We start from the raw sequence: 23,226 nt of genomic DNA, 5'->3' as shown, positions 1-23,226 counted from the left end.
ATACCCCTTGCACCAAGCCCTTTCCAGAAGGACCATTCCTGGCTTCTCTCTCTCCTCCCAGCCTGATCTGCTCCCATCCCTGGGGGTTCTCCTTCACAGCCCATGGGCCCTGCAGTGCCTGGCACTCAGCAGGGGTTGGCTTCTCCATAGCCATGGACGTTGAGGATCAGAAGCTGCCTTGGGCACGGCTCCAAGTGCCATCCTGTCCCTGCAGCTCTGAGCCCTGGTGATGGCTTGTGCCAGCCTCAGCACCTCCGAGGTGGGGCTTGGTGCCACGTGTGGCACAGGGTGGGTTTCAGGCTGGGGAAACTGAGGCAGAGCCAGGCCAAGGCTGGAGAAGGAGCTGCAGCAGCTCTTGGGCTGATGCTCTGCTCCAAGCCTGCCTGTGCTGAGGAATTTGGGCTCCTGCTGCTGAGCTGCAGCTCTGGGGTGGGCCAGCAGCAGGTCAGGAAGCAGGGCCAGCAGTGGGTTGGCCAGTGGGTCAGACACTGGGGTGGGCAGTGAGTAGGACACTGGGGTGGGCAGCAGGTCAGACATTGGGGTGGGCAGTGGGTAGGACACTGGGGTGGGCAGCAGGTCAGACATTGGGGTGGGCAGTGGGTCAGACATTGGGGTGGGCAGTGGGTAGGACGCTAGGGTGGGCAGCAGGTCAGACACTAGGGTGGCAGCAGGTTGGACACTGGGGTGGGCAGTGGGTAGGACACTGGGGTGGGCAGTGGGTCAGACATTGGGGTGGGCAGCAGGTCAGACACCGGGGTGGGCAGTGAGTAGGACACTGGGATGGGCAGCAGGTCAGACACTGGGGTGGGCAGCAGGTCAGACACTGGGGTGGGCAGTGAGTAGGACACCGGGGTGGGCAGCAGGTCCGGCAGCGGGCCGGGCAGTGGGTCCAGCAGCAGGTCCAGCCGGGGCATAGCTGGCATTCCTGCCCCTGCAGTCCCCTTCCTGCCCCCCCGGCGGGCCCTGCGCCCCCGCAGCCGCTCAGCCCCCGCTTGTTTTCTTAGCAGGCGGCTCCCGCTCGCCGAGCCCAGCCATTTCCTGCCGGCTGCGCGAATTCCTCTGCCCCAGCGCAGGTCCCTGCCGCCGCCGTCCCACCTTGCTGCTGGATGCTGCCTGCGCCGTGTCCCCCATCCCCCGCCCCCTGCCTCAGTTTCCCCAGCTGGGACCCTCAGGCTGCCCCTAGGAAGCGGAGCAAAGCCTGCGGGGATGCGGAATGTGGGCTGCGGAGGTTTGCGCGGCCCTGCTGCGCTTCAGGAGTGCTGAAAGAGTTGATGCCCGTCCCCGTCTGCGGTGCTGGGGTGCTGGGCGAGCACCTATGGGGAGGGGGTGACCTGGAGGAGGAGCCGGGGGGAGTCCGGCCAGCCCTCGCCTGGGCTTCAGCTCGGGAACCCTGCTGGCAGTGCTGATGGCACCGGGACTGCCCCCGGGCTCGCTGAGAAAGGGTAATCCTGGGGTCTCCCTGCCCGCTGTGAGCAGAATGGGCAGCGTGAGGCCATGCTGGGCACTCCCCTGCCCCTGCTCGAGGGCACTCCTCTGGTGGGCTTTTCACCTCGATGAGATGGGAAACCAAAGAGGCAGCAGAGCGGTAGTGGGACAGGGACCTGGGGTGCCCAGGGACAGTGCTGGTGGCAGTGGGTGGGCAGTGACATCCCTCCAAGGTGCTGAGCCCAGCACCGGGGGAGCTGCTGGGAGGGGCAGGAAGGGAAGTGGTGGAGCAGAGCCCATCAGGTCCACCTCGGAGAGCCTCTCCTTGGCTGTCTGAAGGACCACAGCACAGGGGCCAGGTGCAGAGGACCGTAGCTGGTGTGATGTGACGCGGTGAGGGCTCTGAGCCAGAGGGACCCCCGTGTCTGGGGCTGGTGCAGCTGACAGAGGGGCCAGGAGGCAGGTGGGCAGGGGTGGTGAGCCTGGCACGGGGAGGAATGCTGGACGTGCCCTTCCCACCCACCTCGTGCGCTGCCAGCCCTCCTACCCACCCGTGGCCTGAAAGCAAAGGAAGAAAGCCCTGTCCCACCCCTCAGGAAACCTCAGATCGGGGCCAATGTTTTCCAAAGGATTTTTCCTCCTCTCCCCTTGAAGGCTTCTGCCAATAGCTTCTGACCTTTCCCAAACAAACGCAGCCCACGCGCGCCGGCTTTGATCCCGCGCTCCCAGCCCTCTCCCTGCTGGCTTGGCCCTCCCCGGGCCTGAGCCAGCCCTGCCAACACCTTCCTGGGGGCCGAGCCCCCCCCCGTTCACCTGGTTCTCATTACCCCAGCCCCACGGCCCTGCTGCGGCCACCTGAGCCTGCAGGTCCCTTGCCCCAGCTGCCCACGCTCCGCTCCCCGCTCGCGGCAGGTACCCAGCCCCCCTGCCCTGGGCTGGGGGAGCAGGGATGCCCTGGGAGGCCTCATGAAGCTGGTTTTGGCACTGTCACCCTGCTCCACCCTGGGAGAGAGGGCTGGATGAGATGACCTTGAGGATCCCTTCCAACTCTCCATGATGTGGGGTTTGACCTGGCTGTGCCCACCCCTTGTGGAGGGGTAGAGGGTCAGGGGCTCCCCTGTCAGCCTGGGGAGGGATGCTGATGCAGAGAGCACACCAGAGCTTGGTTTAGTGGTCAGGGGTGCTTCTTGATAGAATAGAATAGAATAGAATAGAATAGAATAGAATAGAATAGAATAGAATAGAATAGAGTAGAATAGAGTAGAATAGAGTAGACCAGGTTGGAAAAGACCTCAGAGATCACCAAGTCCAACCTGTCACCCAACACCATCTAATCAACTAAACCATGGCACCAAGGGCCTCATTCAGGCTCTTTTTGAACACCTCCAGGGATGGGGACTCCACCACCTCCCTGGGCAGCACATCCCATTGGCCAACAACTCTGTCTGTGAAGAATTTCTTCCTCCCCTCCAGCCTAAACCTCCCCTGGCACAGCTTGAGACTGTGTCCTCTTGTTCTGGTGCTGGGTGCCTGGGAGCAGAGCCCAACCCCCACCTGGCTCCAACCTCCCTGCAGGGAGTTGTAGAGAGCAATAAGGTCTCTGCTGAGCCTCCTCTTCTCCTGTCTCTGTGCAGCTCATGTCCTGGTCACTCTGCCCAGGATTAAGGACCATAGCATGGAACTCTGATGCCACGTGGGGATGAAGGCTCTGGGCATGCAGAGAAGGCCACCTTGCTCCAGGCAGTGCATCTTCTGCCCTCAACCTTCTCTGACAATGCTGTGGGGCACACTGAGGCTCATCCCCTCCTGCTGCAGACCCCCACTGAGCAGCAGGGACAGCTGACATCTCCTCAGCAGGTCCCCTCTCCCCTGGCCATGGGGATGCCAGGGCTGGGGCCCCAGCAGAGATGTGGCAACCATGTGTCCTTCCTATTGGGCATGGGCAGAGGGAAAAGCCCAGGGGCTGGGCTGTTGTGGTACTCTCAGCAGATCCATTTCAGCTGTTTTGCTTCCAGGAACAGGAAATCATCATAGAATCATTTATGTTGGGAAAGACTCCTGAGACCACCACCAAGTCCAGCCTTCCACCCAACACCTCCATGGCCACTAGAGCACGCCCCAAAGTGCCACATCTACTTGGTTCTTGAACCCCTCCAGGGATGGGGACTCCACCACCTCCCTGGGCAGCCTCTTCCAATCCCTGACCACTCTTGCAGCAAAGAAATGTTTCCTCATCTCCAGCCTAAACCTTTCCCTCAAGCTGTTTGAGGCCATTTCCTTTTGTTCTGTTGTTAGTTACTTGGGAGAAGCAGCCAACACCAGCCTCACTCCAATCTCCTCTCAGGGAGCTGTGGAAAACTGGAAGGTCTCCTCTCAGCCTCCTGAACACCCTGAGCTCCCTCAGCTGCTCCTCCCCAGCCCTCTTCTCCAACCCCCTCACCAGCTGGGTTGCCCTTCTCTGGACTTGCTCCAGCCCCTCAATGTCTTTCTTACACTGCAGACTGGACCAGTTTGCTCCAGACTGGACACAGCACTGGAGGTGTGGCCTCCCCAGTGCCCAGTCCAGGGGCACAGTCCCTGCCCTACTCCTGAAGGAGTGCAGGGAAGGCTGCTGGCAGACCCAGACATGCTCCTTGGTCCTGCATCTTCCCTTCACACAGGGTGCTTGGTGCTGCCCTAACAGGCAGAAGATGTTCCTGGCTGTGGCTCCTCAGCTCCTGCAGGCAATGCCTGAGGGGCATGAGCAGCCTTTGTGACCATGCAGCTGGCAGGGAGGCAGGGGGAGCAGCACTCCAAGGGACCCCTCTCTGAGCTGAAGGGTTTGCCTGGGCATGGGCACCCCTGGCACGACTTGGAGCCTCTTGCAGGCAGGTCCCAGCCATCCCAGCCCTGTGACACCATGCAGCACCTGCTGAGGTACCCATGTGCAGGCTGGGTTTGGTGATGGGAGAGGTGGCCTTTACTTCTCTGCCTTTCATTGCCCACTCTCACTGGGGAAGGAGGTCTCTGCTTAGCCTGGCCCAGCTCAGTGCTGGTGCTTTGTGCACCCAGAGTAACCTCTGAGGTGTGGGGAAGGCCTGGATGATCCCTGGGGAGCTTGCCATGGTACTTGGACACCATAAAGGCATGAAGATGGTTTCCAGCTCCTGAAAAAGCCTACAGCTGGCTGTAAACCTTGGGTTGCTGGCACTGAGACAGGGCAGATGAAACCCTGGACAGTGCTTGGGTTTGAGTGGCAGCAGCACTGCTGCTTTTCCTTCTTGATCTCCAGGATGGTGTGAATGAAGGCAGGTGCATGGTCCTGGCCATGGCTACTCCCCTAGGTCAGCCAAGCCCAGGCTCTGGGTTGTAGGAAGCTGAAGTGCAACAGGTTAGAATAGAATAGAATAGAATAGAATAGAATAGAATAGAATAGAATAGAATAGAATAGAATAGAATAGAATAGAATTAACCAGCTTGGAAGAGACCTCAGAGATCACCAAGTCCAACCTCTCCCCCAGCACCATCTGAGCAACTCAACCATGGCACCAAGGGCCTCATCCAAGCTCCTCTTGAACACCTCCAGGGATGGGGACTCCACCACCTCCCTGGGCAGCACAGCCCAGTGGCCAATCTCTCTTGCTGGGAAGAATTTCCTCCTCACCTCCAGCCTGAACCTCCCCTGGCACAGCTTGAGACTGTGTCCTCTTGTTCTGCTGCTGGGTGCCTGGGAGCAGAGCCCAACCCCCAGCTGGCTCCAACCTCCCTGCAGGGAGTTGCAGAGAGCAAGAAGGTCTCCCCTGAGCCTCCTCTTCTGCAGGCTAAGCAACCCCAGCTCCCTCAGCCTCTCCTCCCAGGGCTGTGCCCCAGACCCCTCCCCAGCTTTGTTGCCCTTCTCTGGACACCTTCCAGCATCTCAACATCTTCCCTAACCTGAGGGGCCCAGGACTCGAGAGGGCCATGGCTTGGCCCTAGAGAACAGCACCAGGAGCTAAGGCAAGAGGGGGTCAGGATGCTACGGATGGAGCTCAGCCTCTGCAGGGCATCCAGGCCGGGGAAGGAGCTGGACAGCTGCCACCAAGCATTGCTCTTGTCCTGGGGTGTCAGTGCTGCTCCTGAGCAGCCTGCTGGGGCTTTTCCTCTGGTTGCCTCCCAGCTCTGCTCGCTCCTGTCATGGGTCAGGATTTATAGAGCACGGGTGGCCAGCAGGAGTATTTCATTCCTGAGCATCCCTGGGTGGCTCTGCTGGATGCTCACTGATGGATGGGCACCACGGGGCTGGGGGGCAATGGATCACATCCAGCCCTCTGCAAGGGAGGACCCCCCAGGAGCAGAGGGCTCTGTGTTGGTGACCTGGGCAGTTGATAGATGTTCCACATGGAGCCCCTGAGGGCTGAGGCCTCCAGCAGCTGCCCTCCTGGCTGCAGCAGGGTGCTGTGGAGCGTGTCCTGTGTGGGTGGACATCCTCCCCCTTGCTGACAGTGGCTTTCAGTGCTGTGCCACCCTGGCTCTTCCAGCCAGCTCTGGCACTGCTGTTAATGCTCACAGTCCAGCTGCAGTGACAAGGATGATTCAGAGTGAATGGTCTGTTCAAGAGCTCCTTTCTCTGCAGTAGTGACCCCGTGGCCACCAGCGTGCCTGTGCCCTTCCTGCCTTGCTGGCAGCTGGCTGCTCAGCTGTGCTCACTCAGGGACTGAGAGAAGCCTGGGCTTTGTCTTGTGGGGAAAGCCTTGCTGCCAGAGACCTCAGATGGCTTCACCACCAGGACCATCCTGCTGCAGCACTGCTCCCAGCTATTCAGAACTGCTTGCAGATGCTTCCTCAGCTGCCTGGCTCTGCTTCATCCAAGGCAGGCAGCACCACTGTGAGCTCAGCAGCTCTCTCCACACCCCTCTGCTTGGTGACCCAGCTGCTTCCAAGTGCCAGGCTCAGCCTCTTGACACCCCTCAGTGACAGCCATCAACATTCAGTGAGCACTTGCAGCCCAGAAAACCAATTGTGTCCTGGGCTGCAGCAAGAGAAGTGTGGCCAGCAGGGCCAGGGAGGGGATTCTGCCCCTCTGCTCCACTCTGCTGAGACTACAGCTGGAGCTCTGGGGCCAGTGCTGGAGCCTCTGTGCCAGGAAGGCTCTGGAGGGGCTGGAAGGTGTCCAGAGCAGGGCCAGGAGGAGGAGCAGAGGGCTGGAGCTGCTCTGCTGTGAGCACAGCCTGAGAGAGTTGGGGTTGTGCAGGCTGGAGAGGAGAAGGCTCCCAGGAGACCTCATTGTGGCCTTCCAGGATGTGGAGGGGGCTCCAAGAAAGCTGGGGAGGGACTTTGGAGGGTGTCAGGGAGGGACAGGACTGGGGGGGATGGAGCAAAACTAGAAGTGGGGAGATTGAGCTTGGCTATGAGGAAGAAGTTGTTGCCTATGAGGGTGGTGAGAGCCTGGCACAGGCTGCCCAGGGAGGTGGTGGCAGCCTCCTGCCTGGAGGTGTTTGCAGCCAGGCTGGAGGTGGCTGTGAGCAACCTGCTGCAGTGTGAGGTGTCCCTGGCCATGGCAGGGGGTTGGAACTGGCTGAGCCTTGAGCTCCCTTCCCATCCTGACAGCTCTGTGATTCCATGATTCCAGACAAACCACATCTTCCTCTTGGTGCCATCCCATGGTGGTGGTGTGGGCATCACAAGCAGAGCAGGAGGAGGGGAAGGGGAAGGAGACAGAGAAGGAGGAGGAGAAGGAGAAGGAGAAGGAGAAGGAGAAGGAGAAGGAGAAGGAGAAGAAGAAGGAGAGAAGGAGGAGGAGAAGGAGAAGGAGAAGGAGGAATGGAGAAGGGGAGATGGAGGAGAAGGAGAAAGAAGGAGAAGGAGGAGAAGGAGAAGGAGAAGTAGAAGGAGAGAAGGAGGAGGAGAAGGAGAGAAGGAGGAGGAGAAGGAGAAAGAGAAGGAGGAGAAGGAGAAGTAGGAGAAGGAGAAGAGGAGGAGAAGGAGAGAAGGAGGAGGAGAAGGAGAAGGAGAAGGAGAAGGAGGAGAAGGAGAAGGAGAAGGAGGAGAAGGAGAAGGAGGAGAAGGAGAAGGAGGAGAAGGAGAAGAGGAGAAGGAGAAGGAGAAGGAGAGAAGGAGGAGGAGAAAAGGAGAAGGAGGAGGAGAAAAGGAGAAGGAGAAGGAGAAGGAGAAGGAGAAGGAGAAGGAGAAGGAGAAGGAGAAGGAGAAGGAGAAGGAGAAGGAGAAGGAGAAGGAGAAGGAGAAGGAGAAGGAGGAGAAGGAGAAGGAGGATAAGGAGAAGGAGGAGAAGGAGAAGGAGGAGAAGGAGAAGGAGGAGAAGGAGAAGAGGAGAAGGAGAAGGAGAAGGAGAGAAGGAGGAGGAGAAAAGGAGAAGGAGAAGGAGGAGGAGAAGGAGAAGGAGAAGGAGAAGGAGAAGGAGAGAAGGAGGAGAAAAGAAGGAGAAAAGGAGAAGGAGGAGAAGGAAGAGGAGAAGGAGAAGGGGAAGGGGGGAGGAAGGGAAGGTGGTGTGGGGTGGGATTTGCACATCTGACACGTTGAGCTTTCCCAAGCAGGAGCCCAGCTCCCCGCATCTGGCCGGCAATATTGCGTCTTGCTTCAGAGCAGCTCCAGATGTTCTCGAGAGCTTTTTTTCATTATTTCAGTTCTTGGTTTCATTCTTTTCTTATTCCCCTCCCCCCCTGCAGCCCCCCAGCCACTCTAGACTCAGTAAATCAAGGGAGACAGGCTTTTAAGTCTCTGGCTCGGTGGTGAGATGAAACGGATCCCTGGGACCCTGCGAGCAGATGTGTGCTGGGGGAGGGAGAGAGGGAAGCAAGGTGAAGGAAACCAAGAGAAAGTGAGGGGCACGTGTGCATGGCCACCTCTTGAGCAGGAGGGGACCCAGCTGGGTGCACAGCACGAGCCCCAGAGGGATGTGCAGCCTACACTGAACGTGCAGGACTGGCAAGGGCAGGACTTGTGACTGGAGGGGGCAAAGGGGGAGTGGAGCAGCTCCTGTCTCACCACGGGGCCTGGTGATCCCCTCTCCAGCATGACTGGGTCCATTTCTTACCTCCTGGAAGTGGCTCAGAGCCAAGGAGGCGAAAAGAAGGCTGAGTCCGGTGTGCTGCTGATGCTCATGCAAAGAGGTGATTTGTCATCCCTGGTGGGGATGGGAGAGCCAGCAGCCAAGCAGGGAGAGCCCTGGGGAAAGGGAAAGTATGGCAGGAGGAGGGGAGAGGCTAGAGGTGAGAGAGATGAACAAGAGGAAGGGGGAGGAGGAGGTGAAAAGAAGATGCAGAGGTGCAGAGGTGTGGTTTCTCTGCCGGGCTTCTTGAGCCCTGCTGAAGAGCTGCTCTGTGCTGCTCAGCCCCACGGCGTGGTGCCCACCCTGTGCCACACAGACAATGCCTCATGTGCCCCTCGTGGCCTGGAGCTGCTCCACCTGCAGCCTGCTCAGGCAGAGCTGTGCCTGGCTCCCATTAGCTGCACTATCTCCTCCTGAGCCATCACCTCCAGCTCCATTTGCCAGTGATGCTTTGCTTGGGTTTGAGTGCTCCCAGCCTCTGGCATCCTCATCCTGGGGCCTCATAGACAACTTAGAGAAAGCCACAGGGCTTACAGGGAGGGTCTGGAGGTGCTGGAAGGTGTCCAGAGCAGGGCCACGAGATGGAGCAGAGGGCTGGAGCTGCTCTGCTGTGAGCACAGCCTGAGGGAGTTGGGGCTGTGCAGGCTGGAGAGGAGAAGGCTCCCAGGAGACCTCATTGTGGCCTTCCAGGATCTGAAGGAGGCTCCAAGAAAGCTGGGGAGGGACTTTGGAGGGTGTCAGGGAGGGATAGGACTGGGGGGGATGGAGCAGAACTAGAAGTGGGGAGATTGAGCTTGGCTGTGAGGAAGAAGTTGTTGGCCAGGAGGGTGGTGAGAGCCTGGCACAGGCTGCCCAGGGAGGTGGTGGAAGCCTCCTGCCTGGAGGTGTTTGCAGCCAGGCTGGAGGTGGCTGTGAGCAACCTGCTGCAGTGTGAGGTGTCCCTGGCCATGGCAGGGGGTTGGAGCTGGCTGAGCCTTGAGCTCCCTCCCAGCCCTGACAGTTCTGTGGTTCTATGATCTCTGGAGGTCCCTTCCAAGCTCCAATGTTCTATGATTCTGTGTGCAGGGGGTGCCCAGGAGAAGTAACCACACCAGCAGCTGCCATGCACCAGCCCCTGTGTCTCAGCCATGGCCAGCACCATGGGTCATGAGCAAGGGCTAGTTAGAAAGTTCCCAGCCTGGTTTTATCCTCTGGGAAAGGCAGTTTGAGCTGAGCCAGGTGGCTGTCCCCAGCACCCAGCCCAGCCCCAGGGAAGCCGGACCCCCACATCCAGAGACCCTCTGTGAGGCGAAGCTCTGGTTCCAGGTGGGCTTGTGAGGTCCTGGTCCTGGCTCAGCTGCCGTGTGAGGTGGGCTTGTGAGGTTCCAGGTGGGCTTGTGAGGTCCTGGTCCTGGCTCAGCAGCTCTGTTGGGCTTGCTGCCCTGGAGCTGGGCTCTTGGCTCTTGGTTGCTGGCTCTGGAGAGTGAGGCCAAGAGGCCATCCTGGCTCTCCTCAGGACCTCAAAAGTTTCCAACCAAACCACTCAGACTCTTTCTCACTGAGGTTTGTGTTTTGGAGGGTTCTTGCTTCTGCCTGAAGGGAATGCCCTGAGTTATTCACGTTTCAAACAATCCCTTCTCCACCCCCCTGGATGCTCAGAGGATGAGGGAGGGCCACAGTCTGGCCAGAGCAGCCCAGCAGCGCTGTTTGAAGCTGGCAGGCGTGGGGGGCTCTGGCTCCTGGCACCACAGCGCTGCACCAGGCTTGCAGGTGGGCTCCCCAGCACCTCCTCCGAGTGCCCACAGCCACCCAGCACCCTGGCACTCGTGCACCCACAGCCCACCAGTGGGACTGGCTGGGATGGAGCCACCAGCTCATCCAGGAACAAACCCTCAAGGTTTATGTCTTGGTGTCTTTTGCTTTTCCCTTTTTTTTGGGGGGAACTTTCCCTTCAGCCAGGGCAGGGGGGCAGGAGACTTCCAGGCTGTGGGGGGACACTTGTCCCTCAGAGAGGGTATGGAGCCACCACCATGAGCCCATACAGGGGCGCAGACCACAGTCTGCAAGAGGGCCAAGGGCATCCTGGCCTGCATTAGGAATAGTGTGGCCAGCAGGAGCAGGGAGCTCATTGTGCCCTGTACTCTGCATTGGTTAGGCCACACCTTGAGTCCTGTGTCCAGTTCTGGGCCCCTCAGTTTAAGAAGGACATTGAGAGACTTGAAGGTGTCCAGAGAAGGGCAACAAGGCTGGGGAGAGGCCTTGAGCACAGCCCTGGGAGGAGAGGCTGAGGGAGCTGGGGTTGCTTAGCCTGGAGAAGAGGAGGCTCAGGGGAGACCTCATTGCCCTCTACAACTACCTGAAGGGTGGTTGTAGACAGGAAGGGGTTGGTCTCTTCTCCCAGGCACCCAGCAACAGAACAAGAGGACACAGTCTCAAGCTGTGCCAGGGGAAGTTCAGGCTCGAGGTGAGGAGAAAATTCTTCACTGAGAGAGTCATTCACCACTGGGCTGTGCTGCCCAGGGAGGTGGTGGAGTCCCCATCCCTGGAGGTGTTCAAGAGGGGATTGGATGTGGCACTTGGTGAGGTCTGTTGGGACAGGTTGGACTTGATGATCCTTGGGGTCTCTTCCAACCTTATACTGTGAGACTGTGAGACTGTGTGAGGGGGTGCTGTGGGAAGGGCAAGGCAGGGAGTGGGTGCAGCAGGCAGGGTCCCCCTGGAGTCCTTCCCTTAACCCCTACATCAGTGAGCACCACAGAGGGGATGAGAAACCAGGACCTTGCTGGGAGAAAAAGGGCTGCTGGAGTCCAAAACTGCCCAGAGTGCCACTCTGCCTGCCTTGTCTTGGGGAGGGGTGGCAGAGAGGTGCTTGTGGCAGTGATGGGGACAGTTTGGGGACAGCCCTGTTGTTAGTTGCCTCTCAGCATCCTTGACTCTCCCTTCACCCTCCCTTTGCTCCCTAATCTCCCAAATGTTAATTTGGAGGGGATGCAAGGATGTGGGGGCACATCTGGCAGCAGGGGGCTTGGACAAGGAGACCTTGGAGGGTCCCTTCCAGCCCCATGCAGTCTGGGGAGGTGTGTCCTGAGCACTGCAGTGCCCAGCTGGGTATGGAGGTGGGGAGCAGCACCCACAGGGCTGCTGCTGCCCAGCTTGGAGCTGGGCAGGACAGGGTGGCAGGGCCCCATCCTCTTTAACATCTTCATTGATGATCTGGATGAGGGGATTGAGTCAGTCATCAGCAGATGTGCAGCTGACAGCAAGCTGGGAGCAGATGTTGGTCAGTTAGAGGGCAGAAGGGCTCTGCAGAGGGACCTTGACAGGCTGGGCAGATGGGCAAAGGCCAACAGGATGGCATTCAACAAGTCCAAGTGCCAGGGGCTGCACTTTGGCCACAGCAACCCCAGGCAGAGCTACAGGCTGGGGTCAGAGTGGCTGAGAGCAGCCAGGCAGAGAGGGACCTGGGGGTGCTGATTGACAGCTGCTTGAACATGAGCCAGTAGTGTGCCCAAGTAGCCAAGAAGGCCAAGGGCATCCTGGCCTGCAGCAGGCAGAGTGTGGCCAGCAGGAGCAGGGAAGTCCTTGTGCCCTGTGCTCAGCACTGCTCAGGCCACAGCTTGAGTCCTGTGTCCAGCTCTGGGCTCCTCAGCTCAAGAAGGACATTGAGAGACTTGAAGGTGTCCAGAGAAGGGCAACAAAGCTGGGGAGGGGTCTGGGGCACAGCCCTGGGAGGAGAGGCTGAGGGAGCTGGGGTTGCTTAGCCTGGAGAAGAGGAGGCTCAGGGGAGACCTTCTTGCTCTCTGCAACTCCCTGCAGGGAGGTTGGAGCCAGGTGGGGGCTGGGCTCTGCTCCCAGGCAGCCAGCAGCAGAACAAGAGGACACAGTCTCAAGCTGTGCCAGGGGAGGTTTAGCCTCGAGGTGAGGAGAAAATTCTTCACTGAGAGAGTCATTCACTACTGGGATATGCTGGCCAGGGAAGTGGTGGAGTCCCCATCCCTGGAGGTGTTCAAGAGGGGATTGGATGTGGCACTTGGTGCCATGGGTTAGTCATGAGGTCTGTGGTGCCTCGAGGTCTCTTCCAACCTTTGTGATACTGTGAGACTGTGAGACTGTGAGACTGTGATTCTGTGATACTGTGCTGCCAGCCACCCCAGCAGCTCCCTTCAGCCAGCCAGCTGCAGGCTTTGCTGACAGAGGCAGTGGCAAGGTCCATATGGGTGGGCTGCAGCAAAGTCCTGTGTGAGCCAGAACCTGCTGAGCTCTGCTGGGCTTCCTGTTGGCACGGCATGGAGAGCATGGAGGACTCCCAGGGTAATGACCCTTTGGCAGAGCATCTTGTTTGGGGACCTGAGGGTGATACCTCTTCCAGGGATGCTCTCTGCCCACAGCACCACCTGTGAGCACTGCCTGCAGTGTCAGCTGCTCCTCTTGGCATCAGGGAGCAGAGCTAGGGGCTCACCACCCTCTCCTGCCCCATGGAACGGTGGCTGTGGGCACCAGGTCCTCACCCTGCCCCCACACTGCAGAGCCTCCAGGGCTCAAGGCCATGGCACAGGGGAGGTGGAGGCATTGTGCTGCCCACAGGCAGGAACCAACCAGGCAGGCACAGGAGTGAGGCAAAGCTCTGAACACCTGAATCCCTGGGCTGTTTGCAGGGGCATGGAGCAGATTGCTCACATGGGGCTGGAAGGGACCCTCCAAGGTCATCTTGTTCAACCCCTCTGCAGTCAGCAGAGACACCTCCAACCAGAGCAGGCTGCCCAGGGTGCAGGGATGGAGCCTGCACCCCCTCCCTTGGCAGCCTGTCCCAGTGTCTCCCCACCCTCACTGTGCAGAACTTCCTTCTGACGTCCAACCTAAATCCCCCCTGCTCCAGTTTCAAACCACTGCCCCTCATCCCATCCCAACAGGCCCTTCTGAACAGTCCCTCCCCAGCCTGCCTGGAGGTCCTCTTCAGGAATAGAATAGAATAGAATAGAATAGAATAGAATAGAATAGAATAGAATAGAATAGAATAGAATTAACCAGGTTGGAAAAGACCTTTGAGATCATCAAGTCCAACCTCTCACCCAGCACTATCTGATCAACTCAACCATGGCACCAAGGGCCTCAGCCAGGCTCTTCTGAACACCCCCAGGGATGGGGACTCCACCACCTCCCTGGGCAGCACATCCCAGTGGCCAATCTCTCTTGCTGGGATGAACTTCTTTCTCAGATCAAGCCTAAACCACCCCTGGCACAGCTTGAGACTGTGTCCTCTTGTTCTGGTGCTGGTTGCCTGTGAGAAGAGACCAGCCCCCACCTGGCTACTCTAAGGTCTCCCTGGAGCCTTCTCCTCTCTGGGCTCAAGATCCTGGCCTTCAATCCCATCCCTTCCCAGCCCCCTGCCCCCTGCCTGGGGAGATTCCCCCTCTCCTCTGTGATGCAAAAGCAGCTCCGAGGGAAGTGCCTGTTGGGAGGGCGAGGCCGGGCTCTGCTTTTAGCCTGGCACCCACCGGGGGGATGGCCATAAATCTCGGCCGCCGCCTCCCGCCCCGGCGCTTCCTCCCTGCGCCGCCATTCATCTTCTGCGAGCTCCCCAGGAAGGCTCAGATGGAAGGAAGAGAGAGGCAGAGCTTTGCACTTGCGCCTTAAAAACGAGAAGAAGGAAAAAGAGCAAGAAGAAGCAGCCGCCAGGCTGTTGCCCAGCTCGTTCGGCTGGCTGTGGCAAGAGGGACCCGGGGCAGGAGCCAGCTGCGCCGGCCTGAGCCCCTCGGACTCCGCAGCAGAGGAGCCGGCTGCAGCTGCGCCTGGCTGCCTGCGCCGCAGCTCCTCCAGCTCCTGCAAGATCTGGGCTGCTCTGCGGCCCCCGGGTGCCGCAGGTACTTCACCTGGGGCTGAAGTGGAGGAGCAGCTCCTCCTGTCAAATGGAACAGCTGGAAAATGGACTCTTTCCCTTTCCTTTCCTCCCCCCCCTTTCCTATTTATTTCTTTCCTCCCCCCCCCCTTTCTTTCCTTTTCCCCCTTTTCTTTCCCTTTCCCCCCTTTCTTTCCTTTTTCCCCTTTCTTTCCTTCCCCCCCTTTTTTCCTTTACCCCCTTTCTTTTTTCCCCCTTTCCTTTTTTATTTCCCTTTCTTTCCCTATTTCCTTCCTTCCTTCCTTCCTTCCTTCCTTCCTTCCTTCCTTCCTTCCTTCCTTCCTTCCTTCCTTCCTTCCTTCCTTCCTTCCTTCCTTCCTTCCTTCCTTCCTTCCTTCCTTCCTTCCTTCCTTCCCTTCCTTCCTTTCCTTTTCCTTCCTTTTCTTTTCCTTCCTTCTTCTTTCCTTCCTTCTTCCTTCCTTCTTTCCTTCCTTCCTTTCTTTTCCTTCCTTTCTTTTCCTTCCTTCCTTTCTTTCCTTCCTTTCTTTTCCTTCCTTCTTCCTTCCTTTCTTTTCCTTCCTTTCTTTTCCTTCCTTCCTTTCTTTTCCTTCCTTCCTTTCTTTTCCTTCCTTCCTTCCTTCCTTTTCCTTACTTCCTTTCTTTTCCTTCCTTCTTTCCTTTTCCTTCCTTTCTTTTCCTTCCTTCCTTCCTTCCTTCATTCCTTCCTTCCTTCCTTCCTTCCTTCCTTCCTTCCTTCCTTCCTTCCTTCCTTCCTTCCTTCCTTCCTTCCTTCCCTCCTTCCTTCCTTCCTTCCTTCCTTCCCTCCCTCCCTTCTTTCCTTCTTTCTTTCCCCCCCCCCCCCCCCCCCCCCCCCCCCCCTTTCTTTCCTATTTTTTTCCTCTTTCCTTTTCATTTCTTTCTTCTCTTCTTTTCTGGAACAGGTTGCTCAGGGAGGTGGTTGAAGCTCCATCCCTGGAGACATTCAACATCAGCCTTGCTGTGTCCCTGGGCAGCCTGCTCTGGTTGGAGGTGTCCCTGCTGACTGCAGCAGGGGGCTTGGACAAGATGACCTTGGAGGGTCCCTTCCAGCCCCATGCAGTCTGTGGAAGTGTGACCTGAGCACTGCAGTGCCAGGTGGGCATGGAGGTGGGGAGCAGCACCCACAGGGCTGTTGCTGCCCAGCTTGGAGCTGGGCAGGACAGGGTGACAGTGCTGCCAGCCACCCCAGCAGCTCCCTTCAGCCAGCCAGCTGCAGGCTTTGCTGACAAAGGGGCAGTGGGAAGGTCCGTATGGGTGGGCTGCAGCAAAGTCCTGTGTGAGCCAGAACCTGCTGAGCTCTGCTGGGCTTCCTGTTGGCATGGCATGGAGAGCATGGAGGACTCCCAGGGTAATGACTCTGGCAGCACTGACCCCAGCAGCACCATCCCAGCTCCAGCCCAGGCCTTGGGGCTGCAGGGATCACAGCATGGGTGGCCATCAGCACTGGGAAGGGATAGTTAAGAGTCCTCACATACCAAAGGCCTCAGCCGGCCATGGGTTGGGGTGAGTGACCCACAGCACAGCCTCAGAGCTGCCAGCACTGGAGGAGCTTTGCTCCTGCTGTCATCTGTCTGACAGGGCACAGGCAGCACCCAGATTTAAGCTGCTGCTGCTGCTGCTGCTGAGCTGTCTGTGGGGATGCTGGTTCCAGGGAGAGACCTGACCCAGGCAGCTCTGGACCCCTCAGATGTGCTAAGCTGGGCTCACTCAGCCCCATCTCCATCCCTTCTCTCCCTGCACCCTGAGCAGGACCCTAGAAGAAGAAGCCTTGAACTTATGACAAGCCTTATGAGGAGCAGCTGAGGGAGCTGGGGGTGTTGAGCCTGGAGAAGAGGAGGCTGAGGGAGACCTCCTTGCTCTCTGCAGCTCCCTGAGAGGAGGCTGCAGCCAGCTGGGGCTTGGGCTCTGCTCACATGCAGCAGTGACAGAAGAAGAGGAAACAGCCTCAGGTTGTGCCAGGGGAGTCTCAGGATGGACAGGAGGAACAATTCCTTCCCAACAAGGGGTTCTCAGGCCCTGGCCCAGGCTGCCCAGGGAGGTGGTGGAGTCCCCATCCCTGGAGGTGTTTAAAAGCCTCCTGGAGGGGGTGCTGAGGGAGGGGGTGCTGAGGGAGGGGGTGCTGAGGGAGGGGGTGCAGTGGCAGTGGCTCAGCAGCAGTGCTGGGGTTGGGAGCTCTGGGTGAGTGCTTGCACTGGATGAGCTCAAAGATCTCTTCCAGCCTCAAGAGTTCTTTGTCTCTTTGTGACCAAGCCAGAGGGCAGCTGGTGGCTGTGTGTGCCTGGGCTGGCACCATGGGCACTCACTCCTTGGAGCTCCCCCCACCTCCTGGGAGTGCCACCTCTCCCTGCCCTTCCCAGTAGCTGAGGGCTGATGGTGCCCATCCCTGGGGTGCTGCTCACCCAGGCAGCAGAGAGGCTGCTCCTGCAGGCCTTGTCCAAGAGGAGAGCAGAGGCTGCTGGGTTGAGTTTCACCACGCTGTGTAAACACAGCACCTGCTGCAGCAGATGCTGGCTGCTGAGGGCCTGATCCTGCCCCATGTGGAGGCTCCCTGGCAGTCACTGACTGAGCAGAGCTGCAGCACCTCCCTGAACAAGCAATCCCACCCAGGGCCCTGCCTCGTGGGCTGGGGACATGAATAGCAGAGGATGAAACGGAAGGGATGGATGAGGCCATGGTGGCACCTGAGCAGCAAAAGCCTGGAAGGACACAGAGTGGTGCTGAGACCAAGTCGGACCAGCATGGCTCTGTGGGGCAGCACCATCTCTGAGGGGGTGGTCTCATCTCATTCATGATGAGGATGGTCTCACCTCATCTTTGGAGGGTGGTCTCATCTCATCTCATCTCATCTCATCTCATCTCATCTCATCTCATCTCATCCTTGGGGGGTGGTCTCACCTCATCTCTGGGTGGGTGATGGTCTCATCTCATTGCTGGTTGGATATTCTCATCTCATTCCTGGGGAGGATGCTCTCAGCTCATTCCTGAGGGGTGGTCTCATCTCATTCCTGGGGGGTGGTCTCATCTCATTCCTGAGGGGTGGTCTCATCTCATTCCTGGGGGGTGGTCTCATCTCATTCCTGAGGGGTGGTCTCATCTCATTCCCAGGGAGGATGTTCTCTCCTCACCCCTGGCTGGGATGCTCGCTCTGGCACACATGCTGGTGCAACCTCACAGCCATGCCTTAGGGACAGCACAGCACAGACGCGAGTGCTGGGGTGCAGATGAGACACCCCCCCCGCCCCCCTCCTCAGGGGACCACTCTTCCCTTTTGCCTCATCCTCTCCGTGGCTGCAGAGGTGGGAAAGCCCCGGCAGGAGGGAGCGGACGGCTCGCTCCAGATGGTGCCCCGCTGACCCCGGCCGTTCCCCGGCTTTGGCTCTTCCTTAGGAAAACACGGCGTGGGCCAGCCCAGCCAGTAATGCTTTCCTCATGTTCCCCCTGCGCGCCGACCGGGAAGCTGCCTCCCTGCTCCCCCGGCGCTGCCGAGCACAGCCCCTGCCTCCCGGTGCCAGCCCCGGGGCGCCGGGCGCGCTGCGCTCGGCCAGGAGGATATCCGCGCCCTGGGGAGGCTGGACCGGGAGAGAGATGGCCTGGGTGAGGGAACGGCGCCAGGGTGGTTAACTCTGATGTCATCAGGGCCCCCGGGGCTTGTGGAAGTTCGCTGGGCGTTTGGAAGAGCAGCACATTCCAGGCCGCTCTGCCAGGGCGAGGGTGGCTGGAGCGGCAGAGCCCCCTGCGCGCTTGGCTGCCGCGGCCCCGCGGGGGAAAAGCGTGGCCTGCCCCGCTCCTGCTGCAAGGGCCTGGGTGGCTCTGCCTGGGTGGGTGGCAGAGCCCCAGATCGGCGTTGGGATGGCAAGAGCAGAGCTGGGGAATGTAGGAGCTGAGGTTTGCTCAGGAAGCGCAATCTGGGAGGTGAGGGAGGCTTGTGAGTGCTGGAAGATGCCTTGGGGAAGGCAGATGAGAGATGGAGTTTTGGGGCCTTGGGGAAGGGCAGGGGCATTGTCCTCAGCAGGACAGGAGCAGATTCTGTCTGTAGGACTCTGGCTGCTGTTGGGACACCACTGCCTCTGCTGCCTGTCCCTGAGGGCTGCCAGGATGGAGGACGTGGCACTGAGCTGGGGGGCTGCGCAGGGCGCCACACCTGAGGGCTGACAGCAGAGCACCATCCCCTGGTCCATCACATCCACAGGAGATAAAGAACCACTTTTCCACGTTACTAACCACAGAAGCAAGGGCAGGACAGCTTGGCAGGGCCACCACCACCACTCTCCTACAGCTGGAACCACAACTAACACCAGCAGCACAGGAGGGAGAGAGGTTGCTCTGTGTACCAGGGGAGCAACAGGAGCAAGGAGACTCCATCAGGCCGTGCCAAGGGGCCAAGCAAGCAGATCTTGCATAGGTCTTGCTCCTCCTTACAGACCAAGCTCCTCACCAGGTAGCCTGTTCCCAGAGCCCAGCACGGAGCTGTGCCTCTCTAGACAAGCAAAAGGCGTGCTCCAGCCAAGGGAGGGCTTCTCCTGTGGGATTCAGCTCTAGCTTTATTTATGTGGATTTTTTGGTTACCAAGAGCAAACTGATGGCAAATGATTTGTGCCTGCATCTGTCTGTCTGCCCCATCCCCCCTTGGCTGGCCACTGAGGCTGGGGTTCAGCTGTCTGAGCTGCTGGGATCTCTGGTGAGCAGAGCTGGCTGGGCAACGTGGAAAAAGAGCATCGAGTTTTCTGTCCTGTGCTCACAGTTTGCCTCTTTCCTTGGCCACAGTCCTGCTTTCCATGAAAAATGTGCAGTACTTGCTAGCTGGGTTTTTTTTTTTTTCCCTCTTCTTTCTTCTTCTTCTTTTGGAAATGAGAAAAATTCCAACCAGCTGCAAAATTCAGTCCCCAAAGCAGGGGGGAACTTGCAGGCCTGGCCTCTCTTTCAGCTGCCTTCCACCCTCAGATGGTTTTGCCCTGGCTGAGCACTGGGGGAAGGTGGGCTTAAAAAGAGAGCAGTTGGTGCCAAAAGTGCGTGGTCAGCTTGGTCCCTGCCACGTGGGGAGGGCAGCAGCTGGGCCAGGAGAATGCTGAAGGCTTTGCAGCTCCTGTGCTGAATGGATGTGTTCACCTGGAAGAGCCCTTGTGGAGAATGTCCACCTCCCCCCTGCTGAGGTGAGCCTGCACTGCAGCACAGAGTCATAGAATCACCCAGGTTGGAAAAGACCTCAGAGATCATCAAGTCCAAGCTGGCACCCAACACCTCCTGACAGCTAACCCATGGCTCCAAGTGCCACATCCAAACCCCTCTGGAACACCTACAGGGATGGGGACTCCACCACCTCCCTGGGCAGCACAGCCCAGTGGCCAATCTCTCTTGCTGGGAAGAATTTCCTCCTCCCCTCCAGCCTGAACCTCCCCTGGCACAGCTTGAGACTGTGTCCTCTTGTTCTGCTGCTGGCTGCCTGGCAGAAGAGCCCAACCCCTACCTGGCTCCAACCTCCCTGCAGGGAGTTGCAGAGAGCAAGAAGGTCTCCCCTGAGCCTCCTCTTCTGCAGGCTAAGCAACCCCAGCTCCCTCAGCCTCTCCTCCCAGGGCTGTGCCCCAGACCCCTCCCCAGCTTTGTTGCCCTTCTCTGGACACCTTCAAGTCTCTCAATGTCCTTCTTGAGCTGAGGAGCCCAGAGCTGGACACAGGACTCAAGGTGTGGCCTAAGCAGTGCTGAGCACAGGGCAGGATGAGTCCCTGCTCCTGCTGGCCACACTATTCTTGATACATCTCTTACAGGATCACAGAGTTGAGTTGGTTGGAAGAGACCTCCAAGAACCTTGAGTCCAACCATCAACCTAACACAACCATGGCCATCAAACCATGGCCCCAGGTGCCATGGCCACAGGTTTCTTGAATGCCTCCAGGGACGAGGACTCCACCACCTCCCTGGGCAACCTGGGACCTTAAGGATCATCTAGCCCAACACCCTCCACCAGAGCAGCATGGCCTGGGAGAAGAGCAACCAGAGAGGTCCATGCTGTGTGGCAAGGAATGATGCTTCTTGGAGCACACAAGAAAGCAGCAGCAAGGATGCTGGCAGCACAGCACCAGCACCAGCACCAGCACCAGCACCAGCACCAGCACCAGCACCTCCTTGCCTGTACAGAGCTGCACAGCAGCAGGAGCAACACCTTTGTCTGCTGGGTGGTACCCAGGACATCCTCCCCCATCAATGCTTCTTCTCCTTGTTCATGAACATATCATGAATCAAAGACACATGGAGTGGTTTGGGTTGGAAGGGACCTTCAAGCTCATGCAGTTCCAACTCCCCTGCCATGGGCAGGGACACCCAGGCCGAGGGCCAATGGCTTTGAGCTGGGAGAGAGGAGACTGAGAGTGGAGAGGAGGAAGAAATTCTTTGCAGTGAGGCTGGGGAGACTCTGGCACAGGCTGCCCAGGGAGGCTGTGGCTGCCTCCTGCCTGGAGGTGCTGAAGGCCAGGCTGGATGAGGCCCTGAGCAAGCTGTGCTGGTGGGAGGTGTCACAGTCCTCACAAAGGCTTGGGTGCACCACTTCAAGGGAGGGGAAATCAGGTGCCAAAGGATCTCCTGCAGCCTCCTGCCCCAGCAGGCTGTGCAGAGTGCTTTTTGGGGAGCACAGACACATTGCACCTCTCCTGAGCACCACACCTGAGGGCTGGTGCTGGTGCATGTGGGGCAGGCTGTGGATGTAGTTTACCTGGACTCCAGCAAGGCCTTTGACACCATCCCCCACAGCCAACTCCTGGCCAAGCTGTCAGCCCCTGGCTTGGCCAGCAGCTCTCTGAGCTGGGTTAGGAACTGGCTGGAGGCTGAGTCCAGAGAGTGGTGGTGAATGGTGCCACAGCCAGCTGGCAGCCAGGCACCAGTGGTGTGCCCCAGGGAGCAGTGCTGGGCCCCAGCCTGTTCAATATCTTCATTGATGATCTGGAGGAGGGCATTAGAGCCACATAGTGGCTCAGTTGGTAGCATATAAGACCCTTAATGGGAAGGTTGTGAGTTCAAGCCTGCAGTGGGCAGTAGTGACAGGTTGGACTCGATGATCTTTGAGGTCTCTTCCAACCTTAGTGATACTGAATTACTGAATTACATTGAGTCAGGCATCAGCAAATTTGCAGCTGACACCAAGCTGGGGGCAGATGTTGGTCAGTTAGAGGGCAGAAGGGCTCTGCAGAGGGACCTTGCCAGGCTGGGCAGATGGGCAGAGGCCAACAGGATGGCATTCAACAAGTCCAAGTGCCAGGGGCTGCACTTTGGCCACAGCAACCCCAGGCAGAGCTACAGGCTGGGGGCAGAGTGGCTGAGAGCAGCCAGGCAGAGAGGGACCTGGGGGTGCTGGTTGACAGCTGCCTGAACATGAGCCAGCAGTGTGCCCAGGGGGCCAAGAAGGCCAAGGGCATCCTGGCCTGCAGCAGGCAGAGTGTGGCCAGCAGGAGCAGGGAAGTCCTTGTGCCCTCAGCACTGCTCAGGCCACCCCTTGAGTCCTGTGTCCAGCTCTGGGCTCCTCAGGTTAGGAAAGATGTTGAGATGCTGGAAGGTGTCCAGAGAAGGGCAACAAGGCTGGGGAGGGGTCTCAAGGCTGGGGAGGGGTCTGGGGCACAGCCCTGGGAGGAGAGGCTGAGGGAGCTGGGGTTGCTTAGCCTGCAGAAGAGGAGGCTCAGGGGAGACCTCATTGCCCTCTACAACTACCTGAAAGGAGGTTGTAGCCAGGAGGGAGTTGGTCTCTTCTCTCAAGCAACCAGCAGCAGAACAAGAGGACACAGTCTCAAGCTGTGCCAGGGGAGGTTTAGGCTGGAGGTGAGGAGAAAGTTCTTCCCAGAGGGAGTCATTCACCACTGGGCTGTGCTGCCCAGGGAGGTGGTGGAGTCCCCATCCCTGGAGGTGTTCAAGAGGGGATTGGATGTGGCCCTTGGAGCCATGGGTTAGTCATAGGGTCTGTGGTGCCAGGTTGGACTTGATGAGCTTCGAGGTGAGACTGTGATACTGTGATACTTGCATGAGAAACTTCCTCCCTTCTGTAGCCCTCCCTGAGGAACATCCATGCCCTGCAGCTGTGGTGCAGCCCTGCAGCTGTGGTGCAGCCCTGCAGCTGCTGAGAATTCCAGAATCCCAGCATGGAGGGGGCTGGAAGGGACCTCTGGAGAACAAGGGAAGGGCAGCAGCTCTGCTTCTTGGGCACCTGAGTGCAAGCAGACATGGGAGGAAGAGGAGGGCTGAGTGCCCCATGGAATTCAAGAGGCATCTCGTGGCAAAGGCCTCTGACATCCAGAAGAAGAGAAGCCAGGGGCAGGAGTGTCCCCTCAGCTCAGGGGGAGGAGAGAAGGAAGGGTCTATGTCAGGAGTGTGGTGTAGGACCAGCTCATCCAGGCCCAAGTGGTTCCACATACTCTTGGTCCCTTAGCTTCTGGCCTTCCCTCAGCCCTCTCTGCCTGTGCCCTGTGTAGGCACCCAAGCATCCATGGGACCTGAGAGCAGCACCTCTGGCAAGACACTTCCAGCCCCTCCAGCAGCTTCATCAGTGCACTGAGCTCCCCAGCCAGGGCACCTGCATGTCCACACAGACATCCCCCAGCCCCTAGATCCTCACTCCCCAAACTCCCCTGCCCTGAACCCCACCAGTGCTCCCTCAGCCTCTTCAGCTGCAGGCTCCAGCACTATACTGGGGAACTGGAGCCCCAAAGCACCAGGCCATCCATGGCATGGGGGGACCATGCAAGCTGCCCTGGGCTCCAAATGGGCCAAGCATCAGCCTAGAGCACTGGAAGGCTGTGATGCAGGCTGCAGTTCCCCACAGAGCCATGCAGTGAGCAAGGGTGCAGGGAAAGGAACATCTCCTGTCAGCTCACCAAGGCTTTCTATTCATATTTATTATGCCAAGACCATCACAACCTCACCATGGGAAGATACTGATGTCTGGTGG

General features: G+C 58.7%; 1 protein-coding gene across 1 annotated transcript in view; it reads right to left on the bottom strand.

Annotated features, from left to right (window-relative positions):
• Positions 1-23,226, bottom strand: part of NTN3 (netrin 3) — a 96,896-nt gene that overhangs the window by 26,008 nt on the left and 47,662 nt on the right. The window lies entirely within an intron of this gene.

This window comes from Dryobates pubescens, chromosome 4, assembly GCF_014839835.1.
Source record: "Dryobates pubescens isolate bDryPub1 chromosome 4, bDryPub1.pri, whole genome shotgun sequence".
Taxonomy (NCBI): domain Eukaryota; kingdom Metazoa; phylum Chordata; class Aves; order Piciformes; family Picidae; genus Dryobates; species Dryobates pubescens.
This window is presented reverse-complemented; position numbering and strand designations above follow the sequence as displayed.